Raw genomic sequence first — 21,720 nt, 5'->3', positions numbered from 1 at the left:
GTCCCAGAAGAGATACTCTGGGACTCTCAGAGCCAGAAGGCAATCCCAAATGTGTTTAAACAGAAGAGCAGCTGTATATATACTCGCCAAGTAGAGTGGAAACAGGATGTGAAGTAGAGAGAGTGGAGCGAAAAGAGAGTGGTGGAAATCAGGGTGTGTCTAGGAGAGGGGGCAGAGCAAAAAGGGAGTATGAACCAGTGAGGATTAAACCAATGCCCTGCAGGCAGAGTGGTTCTAGTGGTTATGTAAATAGACCGCAGAGTTAAGCTGGGGGAAGCTGGCTTACTGCCCAACATGACTATATTGCCTTTGTAAGTCACTTTCCTCTTTTCCCAAAAGGCTTGTAATATTTTTTTTCTTTGTCCTTGATAGTTTCACAATGAACTTAGAATGGACCTATTTGAGTTTAGGAATTTGGGAGTTCTCTGCCTCCTGAGTATCTACACCCTGACCATACCTCAGATTTGGGACATTTTCTCCTACTGTTTCTTTGAGTATGGTTTCTGCTTCCTTCTTACTTGCCTCTCCTTCTAAGACTCCTCTAATTCTGATATTTACTTTTCTGCTGGAGTCTTCAGTCTCTTGAGGTTTGACCTTATTTTCACTAACTCTTTTTTCCACTTCTACTTTGAAGTTGAAGAGTATGGCCAGTTTGTCTTCAATTTCTGGTGTTTTCTCTTCTACACCTGTAATGGTAAGCCAGTTTCCTTGACTTACTATTTGATACTTCAGTGTATTAAAAATGTCTGTGCAAGTTTTACGTATCTGTTTTGGTTTGCAAAGATGCAAAGCTCACAGGTAGTTCTTGGTTATGCTTTATTTACGAATGGGAAGGTAATGAAAAAGTGACATAATATTATGGTTCCTGATGGTCCTTAAACCAAGCCCTGGTTTTGGGAGGGGCTTCAGATCCCAGACTTCCTTCTCTTCCCAGACTAGTTCCTGAAAGCAGTAACTGCTGTGAGATCAAAGTTGTTTTTCTTGAGTGCAGGGCCGTTTGGCCCAATCACCAGGAGCTCAGTGAGAACTGGGACAATTTAAGAGTTTGATAGGCTTGCCTGATGCCACAAGGATACAGTGTTCAATTCCCTGATTTCTGTGAACAACCCCTGGGTTTTGCTTGGGGGTTTAGGACTTCTTGACCTCTAAACAGCAGTCCCAAACTCCCTTTTTTAGACCACTTGGTCCCTGAGTGTGTCCCAGTGGGCCCTTTAAATCTGCCACTTGTGTTTAAAGCAATTGCAAATATGGTGCCCACTGGCAATGTAGTACCACATTTCTGTACCAAAAGTCCCAGATATTCTCTGATGAAATTTATAGAACTATTTTGTTGTAATATTTATTTTTTGGCGGGGGCAACTTAGCTCTGCCTTGCTCTTTAGTGACTGCTACCCTGGGTTACAACATGAAGGCATTGTAGAAAATGATTGCTCCATTCTTAATGCAGTGCTAGGCAAGCAGTTACAGCATATAAGTCAGATGCTGTAATTTGCATTGCTAATACTCTTGAGCATCTTTGCAAATCATGATGATTATCACGGAGAATGAGATACCATGTCAGAAAATAGTTTGTTGTTATTGTTGTTGTTGTTTTTAAATCTGTCCCTTTGGATCCCTTCTTTGTCTTACATTCTCAGTAGCCTGGCAGTTTTTGGTTCAGTCTTCCTGAGACAGACTCTGCTTTTAGAACATTCCTTATCTATCATGAATAGTGGGATGTCCATGTGATTTAAGCCCTGTTGTGTGCATGGCACAACAGAATCAGCATTATTTAAAGAATTGTCCTAAGTGTGAAATGATAATGTTCAGCTTTACTTTTCTGTTTGTTATCTACTTATAAACTAGTTCAAAGCAGCTAGGATTTTCCTTGGAAACAACATATATGTACAGGAAATCTCAGGGATCAAGGGAAACAGGAATATTGTGCATAAGTATAGGGAGCCAAAAAAAAAAGGAGACCAATTTTGGAATGTACCAAACTTAGAAGCTGAGTCACCAAAAAGTACCCAAATAAAGGATATCTAGACAAAGTAATGGAGTTAACATGGCTGAAAAGGACAGATCTGGGAGCTTGGTTCAGAGGGGCTGAATTCAGTATTAAGAAGTAAAATTTTTAAGCACAGGTGGCACAAAGCACAAGGACTGGTTCGAGCCCTGGCTCCCCACCTGCAGGAGAGTTGCTTCACAAACGGTGAAGCAGGTCTGCAGGTGTCTTTCTTTCCCCCTTTCTGTCTTTCCCCTCCTCTCTCCATTTCTCTCTGTCCTATCCAAAACAAGGACAACAATAATAACTACAACAATAAAACAACAAGGGCAACAAAAGGGAATAAATAAATAAATATTAAGTAAAATTTTGATGAGTTGTGTTATAAATTAAAGTTTAATGTGGCATTTTAATTCTGATTGTATAGTTAATACTTTCAGCTTAAGTAAGAATTATAAGTCTCAAAATATTATAATAATAATAATACAATTGGAAATAGGGCAAAACTCACCACTGAAGACCACTTCTGCATTTGGTGGGCAGCACTAATCCTTCCTTTCCTTTCTTTGTAGTATTTTGCTATTTTACCATTTATGATACAAAGGTGAACACCATTTTATTTACACTGTCTAGCTTTGGTTTTTATGTGAGTGATATCACGTCTTCTGCATCTTGCTTACTTCATGCAGTTTTATGATTGAGATTCACCCAAGTTGATTGTATAATTGTAGTTCATTCATACTCATGGTTGTGTACTATTTTGCTACATGAGTATGTCAGTTAATGTAGTCATTCTGCTGCTACTAAGGAAGTTTTGGGGGGTAGCCAGATTTTAGTTATATGCATAACATGTGGTCATATCTGTTTTGAACATGTTTCCTGTGCAGAGGCACAGAGGATTTTGTTGGGCATATACATGACATGCTGGATCACAGACTATGTGCATATCCAACTTGGCATACAATGCCAAAAATTTTTAAGTGTCTATATAAAGCAAATTCTTGCCAGTTACCACTTCTCCTTATGACCTGACAAAATCAGAAAAGTCTAATACTTCATACTCATACTTCATACTTCAAGTCTTACTCTTACTTCACATTTTTACCAGTGAGCAGGAAAGTAAAGGAGTATTTTATTAAAGTTAAATGTGACTGCATTTAAAGAGTCATCTAGTTTAGCAAAATTCATAAAATCTTAATTGTTCCTCAGAGTCAGCTACTTATAGTCATGTTAGCCATTTTTTGACATTTCTGTTTAGATTTCAACTGATATGCCCTGTTTACCCAAGTAGCAACATTGCTTAGTGTAGTACTGAGAGAAAATCAAGATGTACCTTTCAGTGCCTCAGAAACTTATTATATCCAGGTACATTTTCAGTAGTTCCCATCTATTAATTATTTGTATTTGAGTGACTATGTAGAAGCTGTTCACAGATGAACAAGATTTAGTATCATTATTCTAATTTTGCAAAAAAAAAATGTTTTTTTTTTTTTGGAGAGTGATTATTAGATTTTTTTTCCTGTGTGATCATTAGTCATTCAACTCCTAAAAAAATTTGCCTGCTATGTTTATTAAAATCTTTTGATATATCAACTTAACTAGTCATTGAGTGGTTAATGAATGTTATCATATTTAAATCTTTCCCGTTGTCTTTTCATCTTTTTGGTCTGTAGTGATCTCTCTCTAGGCTATACTTACTCTTGTGGATTTTTGTGACTAAATTAAAATTTTTCATTAACTTAAAAAAATTATCATTATCTTTATTTATTTATTGGATAGAGATAGCCAGAACTCAAGGGGGAAACAAGAGTGATAGAGAGGAAAAGAGGGAGAGAGACACCTGCAACACTGCTTTATCACTTGTGAAGCTTTCCCCCTGTAGGTAGAGAATGGGGACTTGAACCGAGTCCTTGCTCATTGCAACATGTACGCTCAACCAGGTGCACCACCATCCAGCCCTTTTCATTAACTTTTTTTTTTTTTGCCTCCAGGGTTATTGCTGGGGCTCCGTGCCTGTACCACGAATCCACTGCTCCCAGAGGTCATTTTTCCCTTTTGTTACCCTGGTTGTTTCACCATTGTTGTGGTTATTATTATCATTGTTATTGATGTCGTCTTTGCTGGATAGGACAGAGAGAAATGGAGAGAGGAGGGGAAGACAGAGAGGGGGAGAGAAAGACAGACACCTGCAGACCTGCTTCACTGCCTGTGAAGCGACTCCCCTGCAGGAGGGCAGCCAGGGGCTGGAACCCGGATCTTTATGCTGGTCCCTGTGCCTTGCGCCACCCACTGTGCTACCTACTGCCTACCGCCTTTCATTAACTTTTTAAGCTCTCCTTGTTGCCTTTAGTGCTCTACACATCCACTCTAATTGAGGATTTCTTTTTGCTTTGTCTTCTTTCCCTCTTTCTCCATTCTTTTCTTTCTTCCCTTCTCCCTTCTTCCTTTTTCTTTTTCCTTAAATCTTTTTCTTTTCATTTCATTTTATTTTTTTTAATACGGAGATACGCAGAGAGAAAAGGCATTTTCCCCAGCCTCAGATGCTTGATTTTTTTTTTCCCCTTGAGATTTTCATATCATAGAAATCTTGCCTTAATTCTTTGAAAAATGCAATTTGGGCAAGGACTTTCAAAAGAGACCTTTTGTTTCACTATTCCATTGAATGCCAACTTCAGGAAAAATCAAGTTTTCTGTGGACTGTTGTTTTGGGCATGCCAGGGCTTCTGTCATACATAGTAATTCTACAACTCCTAATGGAGGTTTTTTTTTTTTGATAGAGATATGGATATTATATAGATGTAGGCGTATGATAGAGAAAGAAAAGGCAGAGAGACAGTGAAAGACATCATAATACCTGCCATCCATAGTAACCCACTCTAAATCCTGGACCGTGTTTTTTTGTTTGTTTGTTGTTTATCCCTAGCCTCTCTTCTATGAGTTTTCCCCTTCACAACTCATTTGTGTGAGTTCTCTGGTTTCTGATAATCTACAATTGTATCTCAATGTGAGATTTTTGTCCATAGCATGTGCATGTTATTCCCACATCTAGACATATATACTAATACAAATGCTTACTCTTAGGCTTAACTTACCCAGAAAACTCCTTGGAATATCTGATCTCTAATTACTTATCCTACTTCATCACCAGCCTGACCTCTTTCTTTTCCTTCCTTCCTTCCTTCCTTCCTTCCTTCCTTCCTTCCTTCCTTCCTTCCTTTCTTTCTCTCTTTCTTTCTTTCTTCCTTTCTTCTCTCTTTCTTTCTTCTGAGAGAATTGCTTTGCTCTTATTTATGGTAGTGTGAGGGATTGAATCTGGGACCTCAGAGCATTAGGCATGCGAGTCTGTTTGCATAACCATTATATTATATCCCCCACCCCACATACTTTTGAGAGCTTATTTTTTCTTCTACATATTACATTTTTATTATTCTGTACCAGTAAGGTTTCATTGTAAACTGTATAACTACTTTATCATATTTATACAACTAGGACTCCCACTCTTTTTTTGGGGGGAAGCACAACTTGGTGTATCATTTTTTTTTTTGTAGCTGTACAAGGTGTGAATATACTAGACTAAAATTTACAGGTTATTTCTGTGATTTCATATAATGTCTGTGTCACATTTTTGGCCCTAGCTTCCTTGAATTTAAAAGAAGGGAAATGAAATAAATGAATCCCAAGTCCTTTATCTCTAAATTTCTCTGACCAAAAGATGGCAAAAACGATGCACAAGGAGGTATTGAGATAAGTAGTAACTATCATACTCTCATGCTTGAGGTCGAGGAGTCACAGATTCAATCCTGGGCATCACCATATGCCAGATATGAGCAATGCTTTGCTCTTGCATTAAAATAAATATTTTAATAATTTGTCTGAGGAGATAAATATATTTTAAATGATGCACAAGATAGGAGATAGATTAAACTACTGATTGTACTAAGACACTCAGCGGAAATAAATGACCCTGTATAATATGCTTGCTCATGAAGTTTAGTTATACAGTTTTTCTTTTTCATTATAAAAAATAGTACTATTAAATAGTTTCTTCCATCATGCATAATGTAATATTTTGCAGAGTTCATTGAATTATCACTCGCATCACGTGGATCCTAAAGTGCTCAAGTTACCATTCTCTTCATAATTAAGTTTTTCATATTCTTCTTCTTTCAGCCAATTATCACATGGATATTAACCAAAAATATTGTCATCTTCTTTTATGGAAATGAAGGTCTCCCAATTATATGATTATGTACCTAGTGTTCATACACATTGCCTTCTCAATTGGTAATACTGGGTGAGTGCCATTTTCTTTCAGGCATTTAATTGGTATCTGAGGAGTCATGGATAGACTAGAATGGACTTTATAACTATCTTTCCAATCCTTCTTTATTCTATTTGCTCTAATAAAATAGCAGTGATCATTTCTGCACTAATTCATAGAAACTAACAATATGGTTATAATTTTAATAATAATAATCTCATAGTAAACATAAACATCAGAGTATCTCCAGAGATGCATTTTATTCCATTAAGGAGCTTCCAGTTTAGTTGAGGACATAGAATTTATAAAATAATAATAATAATAATAAATAAGATAGAGAGCATTAAGCCCCAATTTAAGATAATAAAGGATGGAAACAATGAAATGGAGTGTGTCCTACGAAACACACATCTCTGAAGTCAGCATGACTACAGTGGCTTTAGGAGGCCAGGAGCAAAGCAAACAGTTATCTGTATTGGAAAAGGAAATGTGAGTAGCAGTTCATAACACCTCCAAGTCAGCTGGCAGGAAGATACTCAGGAGTGGATATATATTCTAACTCTTGAAAATAAGAAAATGGTGACTCTTTATGGAACAGTAATGTTTTTATCACATGAACATCCCTTCAAAATTTTTAGCCTGTCCCTGGGCAGACATCCTCAACAATGTGTCCTAGAACTGCACCTCCCAAGAACTCTACCCAAATAAGGAAAGATAGAAACAGGCTGGAGGTATGGATCGATCTGCCAATGCCCATGTCAAGTGGAGAAACAATTACAGAAGCCAGAACTCCCACCTTCTGCACCCCATAAATATTTTTGGTCCATAATCCCAGAGGGATAAAGAAAAAGGAAGCTTCCAATGGAGGGGACAAGATACAGAATACTGATGGTAGGAAATGTATGGAATTATACCCTCCTTGTCTCACAATCATATTGATCATTATTAAATAATTTTAAAATGTAGCATGTTCTATCTGATGAGTGTGGTAATATCAGTAGTGCCCAAGGTGAATATTATCATTAATAATTATTTTATCATTATTATTTTTTAAGCAGAACACTGCTCAGCTCTGGCTTATGGCTTATGACTTTGAAGCCTCAGATATGAGAGTCTCTTTGCATGACCATTATGCCCAGGATATTATTTATATACAAACTCATATAGTATTTTAAATGAATACATGACTAATATTGAGCCCTTTTCCTCTTCCTTTTTTTCCTTTCTTTTGTTACCAACGTTATCATTGTGGCTTAGTGGCTGCACAATTCCATTGTTCCCAGCAGTCATTCCCTTCCCCACCTTTTCTTTTCTGTACATAATGGAGGAAAGGAAAAGGGGAAGGGAGAGGGAGAAGGAGAAGGAAAGAAACTATAGCTTCACTCCAACACAGTTGAAGCTTACAGCTTGCATGTGGTGATCTGAAATTTGAATCCCAGGTCCTCAAACATAGTAATGTGTAGTCTATACGGGGTGAAGCCCCTGTGGTTCTCTTGGACCCATCTTTTACATTATTTAAATTTAGGACATATAGTTGCATCCAACAAAATTGGTGAATTCTAGATAAGACTCAACACATCTACTACTCTTCCATGAGTTACATCCTTCTTATTTTCAAGAGTTAGAATATATTTTATATCCACTCCTGAACTGTCTGCCTGCCAGATGACTTGAAGTTGTCATGCACTGCTATTCACATTCCCTTCTCTGATACAGATAACTATTTGCTTTGCTCCTGGCCTACTAAAGCCACTGTAGTCATATTGACTTCAGAGATGTGTGTTTAGTAGGACACACTCCATTTCATTGTTTCCATCTTTTATTCCCCGCCCCCCAGTACAGCTAGATAGCATTATAAGGTAAATTAGGTTTTAAGATTTTAAAGGTTAGTGAAAATGGAATTCTATCTCATAAAGAAGAGAATAAATTTGATAAGACATGGTTTTCCACATCATTCAAAGGAATGACTCAAAGAGTTAAACATGTTTCGCACATACTTCACATATTCTTTTTCTTCATCTGCCTCCCTTCATACTCCCCAGGCCAAACCAGCTTAGTGGAGGTTCATTAGAATCAGGTTCACTTCTGTAAGTTTCTATATTGTAAACCTTAAGCCTTTTGGAGAACTTCCTGATCTGATTTTGTTCCATAATCTGTTTCCCTCCCTTGTGTTTGGAACCCAAGCAACCTAGGTACCAATAGCAGTATGCTCCCCCAAGTCTGACTTTTTCACTCTAGACTGCATGCTGAAAATCTTTCCTTTTTAAAAAATTGTATTTATTTTCCCTTTTGTTGCCCTTGTTGTCTTTTTTTTTCTACTGTTGTTGTAGTTATTATTGTTGTTGTTACTGATGTCATTGTTAGATAAGACACAGAGAGAAATGGAGAGAGGAGGGGAAGACAGAGAAGAGGAGAGACAGACACCTGCAGACCTGCTTCACCGTCTGTGAAGCAACTCCCCTGTAGGTGGGGAGCCAGGAATCTAACTGGGATCCTTATGTCTGTCCTTGCACTTTGCGCCACGTGCACTTAACCCACAGTGCTACTGCCCGACTCCCACTGAAAATCTTTCACAGTGTAGTTCAGAGTAAAATGCTATTCTATAGTATTTACTCTTTCTAAAAAAAAAGAGTAAAGTTCCTATGCACTTGTGCCTTTCCACTCTTATCCTCTTCCTGGAGCTTTTAAATAATACAACAAACAATCCTTCCCTCTCAACAATACATGATAGTCCGGAACCATATTCTTCACTTTACCATAATTAAAAAAATAACAGAACTAGTTGCTCTTTGATGCTCATTATCAACTAAACAAAGATCTGGCAAAAAAAAAAAAAAGTCACTGCTAATGATATTGTAAGGGTTAAAAGGGGAACGGGGCACATTTTGTATGTATAGGAAACTGTTCATTTGAAAAAAAAATAAGTAAGTTCCCCAAGAATGTTGTGAGTTATATTATGTTCCCCAAGAATGTTGTGAGTTATATCTATTCCCCATAAATATCAACATTCAAATATTACGTTTAGAAGACTTCTTTCATAAGTTTTTTTTTTTTTTAAAGAAAAGAAAACTTCTTTCATTGGGATTACACAGACTATCTTTTTCCCCCCAAATGCATTCCTTATCTTTGAAGTCAGGGAATGTCTTCTTCCCTCTTTTTTGTTCCACTTAACACTGAACAAAGTATAGGGTATGTTATAGATGTTCTGTAAATAGATTTGTTATGGCATGAGAGCATCCAGATGTTTCTTACTGTTATTTGTTTAAACAGATGAGACTAGATGGTGTGTTTAGATGGGGCAGGGGGAATATCATATGATCTCATTCAAACATGGAACTTTAGAAACAAGAACAGAAAAGGAAAACACAAAGGATGTGATGTATTACACCAAACCAAAGGACTCTGAGGAAGGAGGGGAAGGAAGATTGCAGGGGATGGAAAAGGACCTATGTTGGGAGTGAGAGCATTTTGCAGACATAGGGAGGTGAGATATAGTATTTATATGTCAACAACTGTACTGTAAACCATTAACCCCCCCATCAAGTGATAAAAAAGCAAATGACCTTTCAGAAAGACTCACAAGTAAAAATATATTTAAATGTCCAGTTGCAGAGAAAAATGTAAGTTAGTACTATAGTTCATGTGACAGTAGAGCTAGGATAACTTAACAATGAAAATAAAATATCTGGTGGCAAGGTAGCTTTATCTGGTTAAAATTCTTGCAGTGCCATGAATTTTTATTACACTTTGTTGCCTTTTTTCTCCCTTTCCTGGGCCTTAGGAATAGAAGTAGAAACTGATTTATGAGTTCAGAGTCAGTGCAGAGTGTCAAATTTCTATAATGAGATTATATATTAAATCTAATGAAGGGGAAATATGCTTACCCAATCCAAGTGACAGCACCATGATTAAAAGACTCAAAAGCCCTCGGTGAAATTGTTTAGACAATATAAAAGGTAAAGTGACCTCCTCTTCTCCTAGGTTTGTGATCAATTCTGTGAAATGAAGATTTATGTCTTTTATTATTCTGATAGCAAACATGAATACAATGGAGCTTAAGCAATGTGTTGTCGTATGGTAGAGGCTTGTTTAGATTAATCATCTATGTTACATTTTATTGTGACTTCCAAGTTTCTCAAAACAAGTCAGCTATGTACCTCCATTTGTTTATTTATTTATTTGTCTGTTTGTTTATGGTCTCCAGGATAATCACTGGTGGTTGTTGCCTGCATAACTCCACAATTCCAGTGGCCATTTCTTCTTTCTTTTTGATAGAGGCTGAATGATAGAATGAGACACAGCAGTGGATAGAGAGGGAATAGAGACACTTGCAATACTGTTTCACTACTAGTGAAGCTTCTTACTATAGGTGAGGAGCAGGGACTTGATCTGGATCCTTGTTCTTGGTCCCTTCATTTATTCTTTGCATAGAGTCTTCATGGTAGATATTTGCAAGCACATGCATACCGACACATGGAGGTGTGAACACTGTGCTCCATCTCGTAGGTGAAAGAAACTTGAGTGTGTCGTTCTTATCCTGATTGTGTTTTCAATAACAGTACCTTATAAATGACACTCCTACATTGTTGGAGTAATGAAGAAAGCATGTGAAATGGATAAATAGTAACTGTCCCAATTTACAAAGCTTGTTATGTCCTAGTTCTAACCATCAGTCTACCACTAAAATCACCATGTCCACCACTCCTTTCTTTAAAGAGCAAAATAGAGTTGGTAACAGAATAATACCTGTTGAGAATAACTTGCATGAATGAAGAAAACTACTTATGGTGTATGCTTTTAACTAGTTTTCCTGTTCCTGTACTTCCTAGAAATTCCACTAGTGAAAAGTCATTTCTGAGATTTAACCTTTTGCCTCAATTACAGTGCAGATATTCAGAGACTGTGTCACTTAGGTTATCTCCACATATCTTCAGCTCTTCTCTCTATGGAAAGAACATAGCAGAATTTAAATGATTGAGAAGCATGGGAAAATAAGAAAGACGATAAAACAATGAATCTGGAAGGAGGGATTCTATTTATAGGTGGTTTCCCCTAGAACTGGTCAGAGGTAAGGAAGGGAGCCTGATGAATGTAGTTTCTCCCGCGTAGCTTCTTCTACTCACTTTTAGTTGATACACTGCTGTTTTCTTCTTTAATATTCATGCATTTGAGGTCTGTGATCTGTAACTGAGATTTTGTGGTATTTAGCGTTGCCACATGCAGATACTTTTAAGAGCAACTGCATTAAAGATCATTTTTTTTCCCCTGGAGTGTTGTATACTCTCTGGTGATGTTTATCACCCAGCATTTAGTTCTGATCCCTCTAATGTATGCAGAACCAAAGGCACCTCTTCATCACTCTGATTCTGCTGGGAGTTTATGTTGTAAAGCACAGGAAATGGGAAAGAAGAGAGACAGGGGGAGCAGTATTGCACACATATATATAGTAATCCATTGAGATAAAGTAATGCCATGGGACTAGACAGTTAGGAGGGCTGGGAATAAATGAATTCCCTCCCCTCAGGGCGATTTCTTTACAGCAAGTGCTAGATGAAAACCACCAACTGCCTATTACCCAACTCTGCCTGGATTCTGATTTCTCTCATTACATGAAATAAACTTACACTAAGCCATTCTCCTCCTCCCTGCAAATATCTAGGCCTAAGGTGTGTATTTAGGAGGTCAGATCATTTGCAGAGGGTGCTATCTATTTATAAATATTATAAATTTATATTTATCTAAGTACAGACAATGAAAACATGACTTCTAAATTCCTTCTAAATATTACAAAGTACAGCTCAACACACACAGAGAAGAACTGCAGACAAGAAATGTTTGTAAAATGTATTGGTATAGAAAGGAAAAAGGTTTTTTAAAAAATATTTATTTAGTCCTTTTTGTTGCCCTTGTTGTTTTATTGTTGTAGTTATTACTGTTGTTATTGATGTTATCGTTTTTGGATAGGACAGAGAGAAATGGAGGGAGGAGGGGAAGACAGAGACGGGGAGAGAAAGACACCTGCAGACCTGCTTCACTACCTGTGAAGTGATTCCCCTGCAGGTGGGGAGCTGGGGCTCCTTACGCCAGTCCTTGCGCTTTGTGCCATCTGTGCTTAACCTGCTGTGCTACCACCCGACTCCCAGAAAGGAAAGTGTTTTAAGGGGACTGGCATATGGAATCCTATGCTTATGTGTACTGTGACTGGAATAGTGAGGTTCCCTTTGCCAAGAATAGAGAAAGCTCAAGAACTTAAATCCAAATGTTGGGGTAGGCATGTCAGGTCTAGTGCCTTCCTTGCTTCTGGTTTACTCTTAATATTTTTACATTTATAAATGTTTAATTCTGTTTTAAATTTTGTTCTGGTTTAAAATTTAATTTTCTTCATTTTGCTTTAATCCTGTTTCAGGTTGTATTTGTAGACTGGCACCCTTTCTTGGCAGAGTTTGATGATATAAAACCATAGAGAGTAATCTCTCTCTCTCTCTCTCTTTCTCTCTTTCTTTATTTCTTTTTAATCAGAGCACTACTCAGCTTTGAAGTCTACTACTTTCAACATTCCCATCTGTAATGATGAGCTTTAGTTCTTGTCCTTTCACTGCTTTAGATTCTATATGCAGACACCTGAGCCTCCTCTAACTCTTTTGCAACATTAGGGAGACCTCAGAGCCCTTGGCCAGTTTACTGGACATGTAATCACATCTTTGGTCAGAAATGAGGCTTATGTTCATATATATGTCTCTGTCTTGCCATGTTTTCCTACTTTTTATATTTAACTTCATTCACATGTGAATTTAATAGTCAAATCAGTAACTGTTTAGTTTCTGATATTTTTCTTCTAGAGGCTTCTTATCTGTAGCTCCTGAGTAGGCCCCTGGAAATGAAACCTGCACTTTCCATTTATTTCAGCTTCATGCTGCCTTCCCTCTGCCACTCCATGTGCTGTGACTGAAGGCCTAACATCAGTTTGCCAACATCATATTCTCATAAGAGAAGGGACAGGGGGTTATAAAAACTCATTTTGTACTGTCAGGTCTGATTGCTCTCCTAAGTGTGTGTCAATTCCAGAACTTTCTCTGTATATGCTGCATCAGTATATGCTGCTCTGTATCCCTTGCTCTTAACAGATTCAAAGAAACAAAACAAATTCTTAAAAAAAAAAAAAATGAGGGGCCAGGCGGTAGTGCCTGTTAAGCACACATGGTGGAAAGTGCAAGGTAAGGATCCCAGTTTGAGCCCCTGACTCCCCACTTGCGGGAAGGAGGGCAGGGGGAGGTTGCTTCACAAGTGGTAAAACAAGTCTGCTGGTGTCTATCTTTCTCTCCCCTTCTCTCCCCTCTCTGTCTTCCCCTCCTCTCTCAATTTCTCTCTGTCCTATCCAACAATAATGACAAGCAATATTAATAACAACAATAATAAACAACCAGGAAAACAAAAAGGAAAAAATAGCCTCCAGGAGCAGTGATTTTGTAGTGCAGGTACCAAGACCCAGCAGTAACCCTGGAGACTAAATAAATAAATAAATAAATAATGCACAGTAGTAGTTCAGATTGATTTAAGTGAAACTGGGCTTTGTAATAAGATGTGGTCTGGCAGTCCCATCTGTAGTTAGAGTCACAGACTAGACTGGAAGAAGCAAGCAGGCCCTGCTGTTTATTGAAGTTGTGGCAGTTCATAAAGCAGATGATGCCCTCTGGTGATATTGCGTTCCTACCAAGGCAGATAGGGATTGCAGATATGTAGATGAGAAAGTGAGCAACTCCACTTCTCTGTAATTCATGGGAGGGAAAAATGAGCTTGTTAAGAGGTGAGTCTTGGTTTAAGGCACAATTAATATGGAATACTTAAAAGGGAAAGAACAGGGCTATATAGCTCCAGGTCCTAAGAGAAAGAACAAGATACAGAATCCATAGCAGTAACATCAAACCCCACTCCATAAATTGATCTCTTCCTTGGTAATCTCTTTATATTATAAGAGGTCAAAGCTAAAATGAACAGGCTTTAAAAGGAAGTCATCAGTGGTCAGTCTGTCCTCTAAATTTGTGGAAGATGGGAGGCTGTTACCATATATCTCTTTTGGGGCACCATTAAAGGGGCTTATTACTACCCATTTGTAAAGAAGCATCAGCCAAAAGATGGACTGGGCTCCTGATGTCAGCTACTATACATAGAGAAGAGGAGCACAGCTGTTACATTCCTAGTTCTTAGGCACCTCAATGCCTACTAGAAAATGCTTGTGGGGCCCAGGTGGAAGTGCACCTGATTAAGCACAGAGGCCGAAGAGCAAGAACCCACAGAAGGATCAAGATTCCAGCTCCCTGCTCCCCACTCACAGGGGGGAATGCTTCACAAGTGGTGAAGCAGATCTGCATGTTTCTGTCTTTCTCTTCTCTCTGTCCTATCAATAAAATGGGAGGGGGGTGATGGCCACCAGGAGCAGTGGATTCATAGTGCTGGCACCAAGCCACAGCAATAACTATGGAGGCAAGAGAGAGGGGGGGGGAATAAAAGGAAAGGAAAAGAAAAGGAAAGAGAAAAAAGGGAAGGGAAGAGAAAGGAAGGGGAAGGGAAGGGAGGGGAGAGAAGGGAAGGGAAGGAAAAGGAAACGGGAACAGGAAAGGGAAAGGGAAAGGGAAAGGGAAAGGAAAGGCTTGTGTGGGGCCCCTGTAGTGGCACACTGGTTAAACACACATATTACCAGGCTCAAGGAACCTTGTTTTCCATCCTCCTTTCCCCACCTGCAAGGGGTCCAGTCCACTTTAGGAGTGGTGAAGCAGGTCTGCAGGTGTCTTTCTCTCCCTTTCCCTATCTCCCAGTCCTCTCAATTTCTCTCTGTTGTATCTAAGAAAAATTAGAAAGAAAGAAAAAAAAAGAAAAAATATATCTGTAAGGAGCAGTGGATTAATAGTGTTGACACCAAGTCCCAGCAATAACCCTGGTGGAAAAGAAAGAAAGAAAGAAAGAAAGAAAGAAAAGAAAAGAAAAGAAAAAGAAAAAAAGAAGAAAGGGAAAGAAGGAAGGTTGCGGGTATTTCTCTGTCTCTCTATATCCCCCTCCCCTCTCAAATTCTGTCTCTATTCAATAATAAATAAATTAAATTAAAAATAAAAGGGGGGACCAGAATTTAATCACAATGCACAGATATCATGTCCTCATTTCTATCCAAAGTGCTATGCACTTTGTAAAATTATTAAAAGAAGTATTGAGTGGTTATATATTTGTATATCTCCTGTTTATATTAGAAATGCAGAGAGGGGGTCCATGCTCCCAGAGGGATAGAGAATGGGAAAGCTATCAGGGGAGGGGGTGGGTTATGGAGATTGGGTGGTGGGAATTGTGTGGAGTTGTACCCCTCCTACCTTATGGTTTTGTTAATTAATACTTTCTTAAATAAAAAAAAAAGAAATAAAAATATACATTGAACAAAAAAAAATGCAGAGAGGGAGCCAGGTGGTAGCATATCCAATACAGTACACAAGTTACCACGTGCAACTACCTGGATTAAAGCCTCAGTTCCCTACATCAAATTAAAAAGCTTCTGCACAGCAAAAGAAACCATGACCCAAACAAAGAGACCCCTCACAGAATGGGAAAATATGTTTACATGTCATACATCAGACAAGAGTTTAATAATTAAAGTATATAAAGGACTTGCCAAGCTCAAAAACAAAGAAAAAAAAAAAAAACAAATAACCCCATCCAGAAAATGGGGAGAAAACATACACAGAATATTCACCACAGAAGAGATCCTAATGGCCAAGAAACATATGAGAAAAATGCTCTGCAAGTCATTGTCAGAAATGCAAATAAAGACAATAATAAGATACCACTTCACTCTTATGAGCTCATACATCAGAAAAAGTAACAGTAAAAAATACTGGAGAGGTTGTGGGGACAAAAGAACCCTCCTGCACTACTTGTGGGAATGTAAATTGGTCCAAACCCTGTGGAGAACAGTCTGGAGAACTCTCACAAGCCTAGAAGTGGACCTACCCTATGAACCTGCAATTCCTCTCCTGGGGATATATCCTGTTGTTTTTGCCAGAGCTAGCTTCTCGGGCGGGTAACAGAGACGACCAGAGACACACAGCTGAGCTGAGAACACAGTTTAGTCTTTATTCACGAGCGGGCAAACATGTGCTCTTCCATCTTTCTCCTCCCGCGGCAGAGAGGGACTCCTAAACTAATCACCACACAGATCTGTCCTACATCCTTCTCCTCCGGCAGCTGTGGCAAGAACCCAGGAAGTACATAGGATAGGGGGCGGGGAGAAGGGAGGAGCACGAAAACTAGCAAGGGCTAAACCAAATCTCCCAGTGGGAGAGAGTGAGACCAAACCAATGTGAAGCATAGCAACAATTCCCCCTTTTCTTTTTAACTAAATGACCATAGTATCAGGAGTGTGGGGTGAACAGAAACCTATATCGTACAGGCATTTTCAAAAAAGAAACTGGCACAAACATGGAAGAACATGTAAGCAAGCAACAAGAACCAGTGTGCTGCCAAGGGAAGGTCTGAGGGGGCGTTTTTGCCTCTGTGGGCAAGACTTTAACAGCTAAAAAACATTTCCTGCCTCTGGGGGCTTCTTTTGCCTCTGGGGGTCATTACTTTCCTCAACAGGCATTTTTTGCCTCTGTGGGCATTACCTAGCATGGGGGGGTGTGTGGTCTATAGAGTCCCATGGCAACTGGCTGCAGTCAGTCTTTGAGAAACCCAGCAGCATAAAGGGAAGTTGCTAGTTTTGTGCAAAGTGTCCAAGAGGTGTACCAGTGAGTCTGATAGAAGTGCCAGTCCAAAGCAGATGTCCACCAAAGAATTGCCAGGGGGTGAATTGTTGTATGTTTGTCTCGATGGGGAATGTCAGCCATCGGAATTCCACTTTTCTGTAGAGAACTTGACAGCTGTAATTCACTTACTTATGAAACAAAACTTGTAGCAGGTTAGTTTTCCACAATTGATAACTCTATTACAATTGGAAGACTTTTTTAGTATGATTGTAAGGTTTTTAAAGTTTAAACAATAAAATGTGGAAAGGTAAACAGAAGAACCATGGGAAAAAAAAAGAAAGCCTCAGGCATGAGAATCATTAGCATAACCATTGTGCTATCTACTCCGCCCATATTTGAACACACACATAAACATGGTTTTCAAATACACAAGGAGAAAAACTTTTGTTACGAAGACATGTCATTTTAAATACGAATTTAGATCTGTACTGTCTAGTTGTTCGGGGGTGTATTGTCTGGCGGTGGCTTCTTGCGCAACTTCAGCTCCAGGAATTGTAGGTTGTGATCTCTGCAGGAATCTCTGTGTATTCTAGCTTTTCTGACTTCAGAGCTGAGTTGGGGATCTTGGCCAGGGGGCCTAGTCCTGGCAGGGAGCCGCGGTCTCCAGGTGGTCCGGGATCTGCCCAGACTTCATAGCAGGAGGGCGGGCGGTCCGGCCATGCAGAAGGCGCAGGCCGAGGTGCCTCGGGGTGGTGGCCAGGATGGACTGCAGCCCTGCCTGCCATGCCCACTGCCCTGCTCCTGGTGGCCGAGCAATGTGGAGGGAGCCCGCGCCCAATGCCCCGCACCAAGCAGCGGGGAACCGGTTCCTGCGGGATGGCATTGGGTTCCTGCTGGCTGGCGTTGGGCAGAAACCACAGAGTGGTCCAGAGATAAATGTTCCAGAAACAGCGAAACAGTATTGTGAAGAAAGGGCAGAGGCCTTTGGAGATCTCTTCATAAGCAGAAGAGAAGGCCATAGTGCACAGGTAGCCAAATTGTCACTTATCTGGGGAATGGGCAGGTCACGTCCCATGTTGTAGGTGCCATATGTTGTTTTAAACCGGGGCTGGCTTCACGGGTGGGTAACAGAGATGACCAGAGACACATGGCTGAGCTGAGAATGCAGTTTAATCTTTATTCACGAGCGGGCAAACATGTGCTCTTCCATCTTTCTCCTCCCACGGCAGAGAGGGACTCCTAAACTAATCACCACACAGATCGGTCCTGCATCCTTCTCCTCCGGTGGCTGCGGCAGGAACCCAGGAAGTACGTAGAATAGGGGGTGGGGAGAAGGGAGTAGCGCGAAAACTAGCAAAGCCTAAACCAAATCTCCCGGCAGAGGAGAGTGAGACCAAACCAATGTGAAGCATAGCAACAATATCCTAAGGAACAAAACACACCCATCCAAAGAGATCTATGTATACCTATGTTCATAGCAGCACAGTTTCCAATAGCCAAGAACTGGAAGCAACCCAGGTGTCTAACAAAAGATGAGTGGCTGAGTAAGTTGTGCTTTATATACACAATGGAATAATAGTCAGCTATTCAAAATGGTGATTTCACCTTCTTTACCCTATCTTGGATGGAGCTTGAAAAAATTCATGTTAAGTAAAATAAGTCAGGAATAAAAGGATGAATATAGGATGATCTCACTCACAGACAGAAGTTGATAAACAAGATCAGAAGAGAAAACAGAAGAGAACTTGGATCAGAAGAGAACTTGGACTGGAAATATTGCACCAAAGTAAAAGACTCTGGAGTGGGTGAGAAGGAGGGTGAGAAGGACCTAGTGGGGGTTTTATTGTTATGTGGAAAACTGAGAAAAGTTATGCATGTACAAACTATTGTATTTACTGTCGACCATAAAACATTAATCCCTCAATAAAGAAATTAAAAAAAATTAAAATAAGCCTCAGTTCCCACCTGTAGTTAGGAAGGCGTCATGACTGATGGGGCAGCACTGCAGTTTTTTCTTTCTCTCTGTCTCTCTCCCTTTCTTTGTCTTTCATCCTACATCAAATACAGAAAGTATATATATATATATATACATATATATATATATATAGTCACTGGGAACAGTGTAATTGTGCAGGTACCAAGCCCCAGCAACAACTCTGGTGGTAAATAAATAAATAAAAGTAAACAGGAGAAAAAAAGAGAGAGAAAAGTAGAATGGAAGAAAATACAGAAACATGATTGCTTTACAAAAATAAAGGTAAAAAAACATTTATTAATTTTTATTTTATAATGAGAGCATGGTTTGTAAACTAGAAATAACAAAGTAGCTGTAAGAAAATGAATTGTGACCACCAGATGTTAACCTTTTTTAAATTAAAAGAGTTACAGTTTTATCTCACATCCAGAGGTGATTGATTGCACTTTGCCAGGGGAACTGCATCACAGATATGATACGTCTGCTGTTTGTGTGCTCCATTTATTGACCATAGTCAAAAGTCAGATGTATTTAAGGGGCAGAGTAACCTCATTTTAACTCAAAAATAATAAAGTTATTTTATAATTTACAAGAGAGAGACAATTTACAATTTATAAGAGAGAGACAGGCTGGGAGTATGGATCAACCTGCCAATGCCCATGTTCAGTGGGGAAGCAACCACAGAAGCCAGACCTTCCACCTTCTGCATCCCATAATGACCCTGGGTCCATACTCCCAGAGGGATAAAGAATAGGAAAGCCTTCAAGGGAAGGGGTGGGAGATGGAGTTTCGGTGGTGGGCATTGTATGAAGTTGTACCCCTCTTATCCTATGTTTTTTGTCAGTGTTTCCTTTTTATAAATAATTTTTTTAAAACATTATAAAGTTATTTTACAATTTGACCTATAAAATGATCGTCACCAGCCTGAAGCCTCAAAACATTGTATTCTTCGATGATTATTCTACAGTGTCTGGTATAAAATGCACTACATTTTCCAGTTATGGACACAGATTATTGCATATTACTTGGATGTCTGCATTGTCAGTTAAAGTCTGCATTGTACCTTCCATCTTTGCCCCATTATCTTACTCAACCCTCCTCACTTATCTCCCCTGGCAGAGTAATGACATCCATAGTGTTAACATGGCACCTTCCACAATGCTGTCCAATACTTTCTCTCAAACAGAATACTTTTGTTAAAATTCACCAGTGACTCTATAAGTGTTTACTGGGTTGAGAATTCAGATTCCGGGTGGGGGTATAGCATAATGGTTATGCAAAAGAAACATTCATGCTTGAGCCTCTCAAGTCCCAGGTTGAATCCCCCAACACCACCATAAACCATAGCTGATCAGTGCTCTGGTAAAAAAAAAAAGACAGAGAGAGAATTCAGATTCCTTCAATGACACACAGAGATAATTTTTCACCTGCATTCATTATAGTCCTCTTCTTTAGGGACTGCTGAATTTACACCTTGAGTGAAGTCATGAAAATGAGACTATATGTTCTGGAAATCTGCTACCATATTACATTAATTTATTGCTATTCAATTAAACATTATTTTTTGCCACCAGGGTTATTATCACTAGAGCTCAGTGCCCCACTATTCCTAGTAGCTTTTTTTTCCCACCTAGGTTAAATGTGACAGACAGAAAAAAGAAAGGGAGATAAAGAGTGAGAAGGTGCAACATCAATAGCATTGTTCCAACACTAGTGAAGTTTTCCCCTGTAGGTGAGGATTAGGGGCTTGAACTCTGGTCCTTGTGCATGATGACATGTGATTATTACTGGGTGTGCCACCACCTAGCCACTGAAATTCCTTTATCCATAATTATATTTTTAACCTTGCAATTGACCTGTGAGTTGGTGAGAATAGGTGCTTCTTTCTTCCTTCCTTCCTTTCATTCATTCATTCATTCATTCATTCATTCTTTCTTTCTTTCTTTCTTATTTTTTTTACCTTATAGATGAAGAATAGAAAGTTGACTCCACAATAATTTAATGGATGAATTCTGTGGAGAATCTACTCTTGATACTTAATGTAGTTATAGAATTTGTGAATTATCTGTCAAGAAAACTCTTGTGTGTGTGTGTGTGTATCTATTTATCAGAAACAGACCAGAGCACCTCTCAGATCTAGCATAATCAGTGCCAGAGACTGAACCTGAACCTGAGACCTCAAACATACAAGTCCTTTATTCACTCACTAAAGTTATCTCTCTGACAGAAATAGTCAGTTACTTAGTTCCAAAGTTGGTTGTATGCTTCACTTTGTCTAATATGTTATCTGGAAATGACCCCCTAAATGTTCTGAGAAAAAAAATTATACCTGCCACCTCTTCCAAACAACAGTATGAGGTGGACAGTATGAGATTTGTGTGGTGATGTTGTTTGCAAATACACCAATAGAAATAAGGAATATGAAAAGTTGGAAATTTGAGGCAAATAAACTGATGAATTGATGGTTGTATATAGGCAGCTATAAAGTCATAGAAGAATGAAGGATAGCAGTGCTGAGAGTTGTAGACTAATCTGTACATTGCATAGAAACAAGTGTCTCCCCTAGTGATATTAATGGAATATTGTAACCTCATTTTAGCTCTGAAATTTAAATTAAAAAGGAAGGAGGGGGTTGTGGAGTAGAGGCTGTTGAAAATCTCATTTTCAGCAAGTTTGAAAAAAAGTCACAAAGGCAATTTAGTTTATTTTTTTTTTAACATTCCCTATAGTGTTGTGAAGACCAAACAGCAGCTTTGAGCTAGTTCATAAAAGACAA

General features: G+C 39.0%; 1 protein-coding gene and 1 pseudogene across 6 annotated transcripts in view; one reads left to right on the top strand and one right to left on the bottom strand.

Moving 5' to 3' along the window:
* The window catches only part of LOC103118119 (MKI67 FHA domain-interacting nucleolar phosphoprotein-like), a 63,239-nt pseudogene extending 52,495 nt beyond the window's left edge, over positions 1–10,744 (bottom strand).
* UNC5D (unc-5 netrin receptor D) overlaps positions 1–21,720 on the top strand; it is a 704,674-nt gene that overhangs the window by 514,435 nt on the left and 168,519 nt on the right. The gene's annotated exons all lie outside the window — the stretch shown is intronic.

Source organism: Erinaceus europaeus, chromosome 2 (genome assembly GCF_950295315.1).
Source record: "Erinaceus europaeus chromosome 2, mEriEur2.1, whole genome shotgun sequence".
Lineage (NCBI taxonomy): Eukaryota > Metazoa > Chordata > Mammalia > Eulipotyphla > Erinaceidae > Erinaceus > Erinaceus europaeus.
Note: the sequence above shows the minus strand (reverse complement) of the source record. Positions and strands in the feature narration are given on the sequence as shown.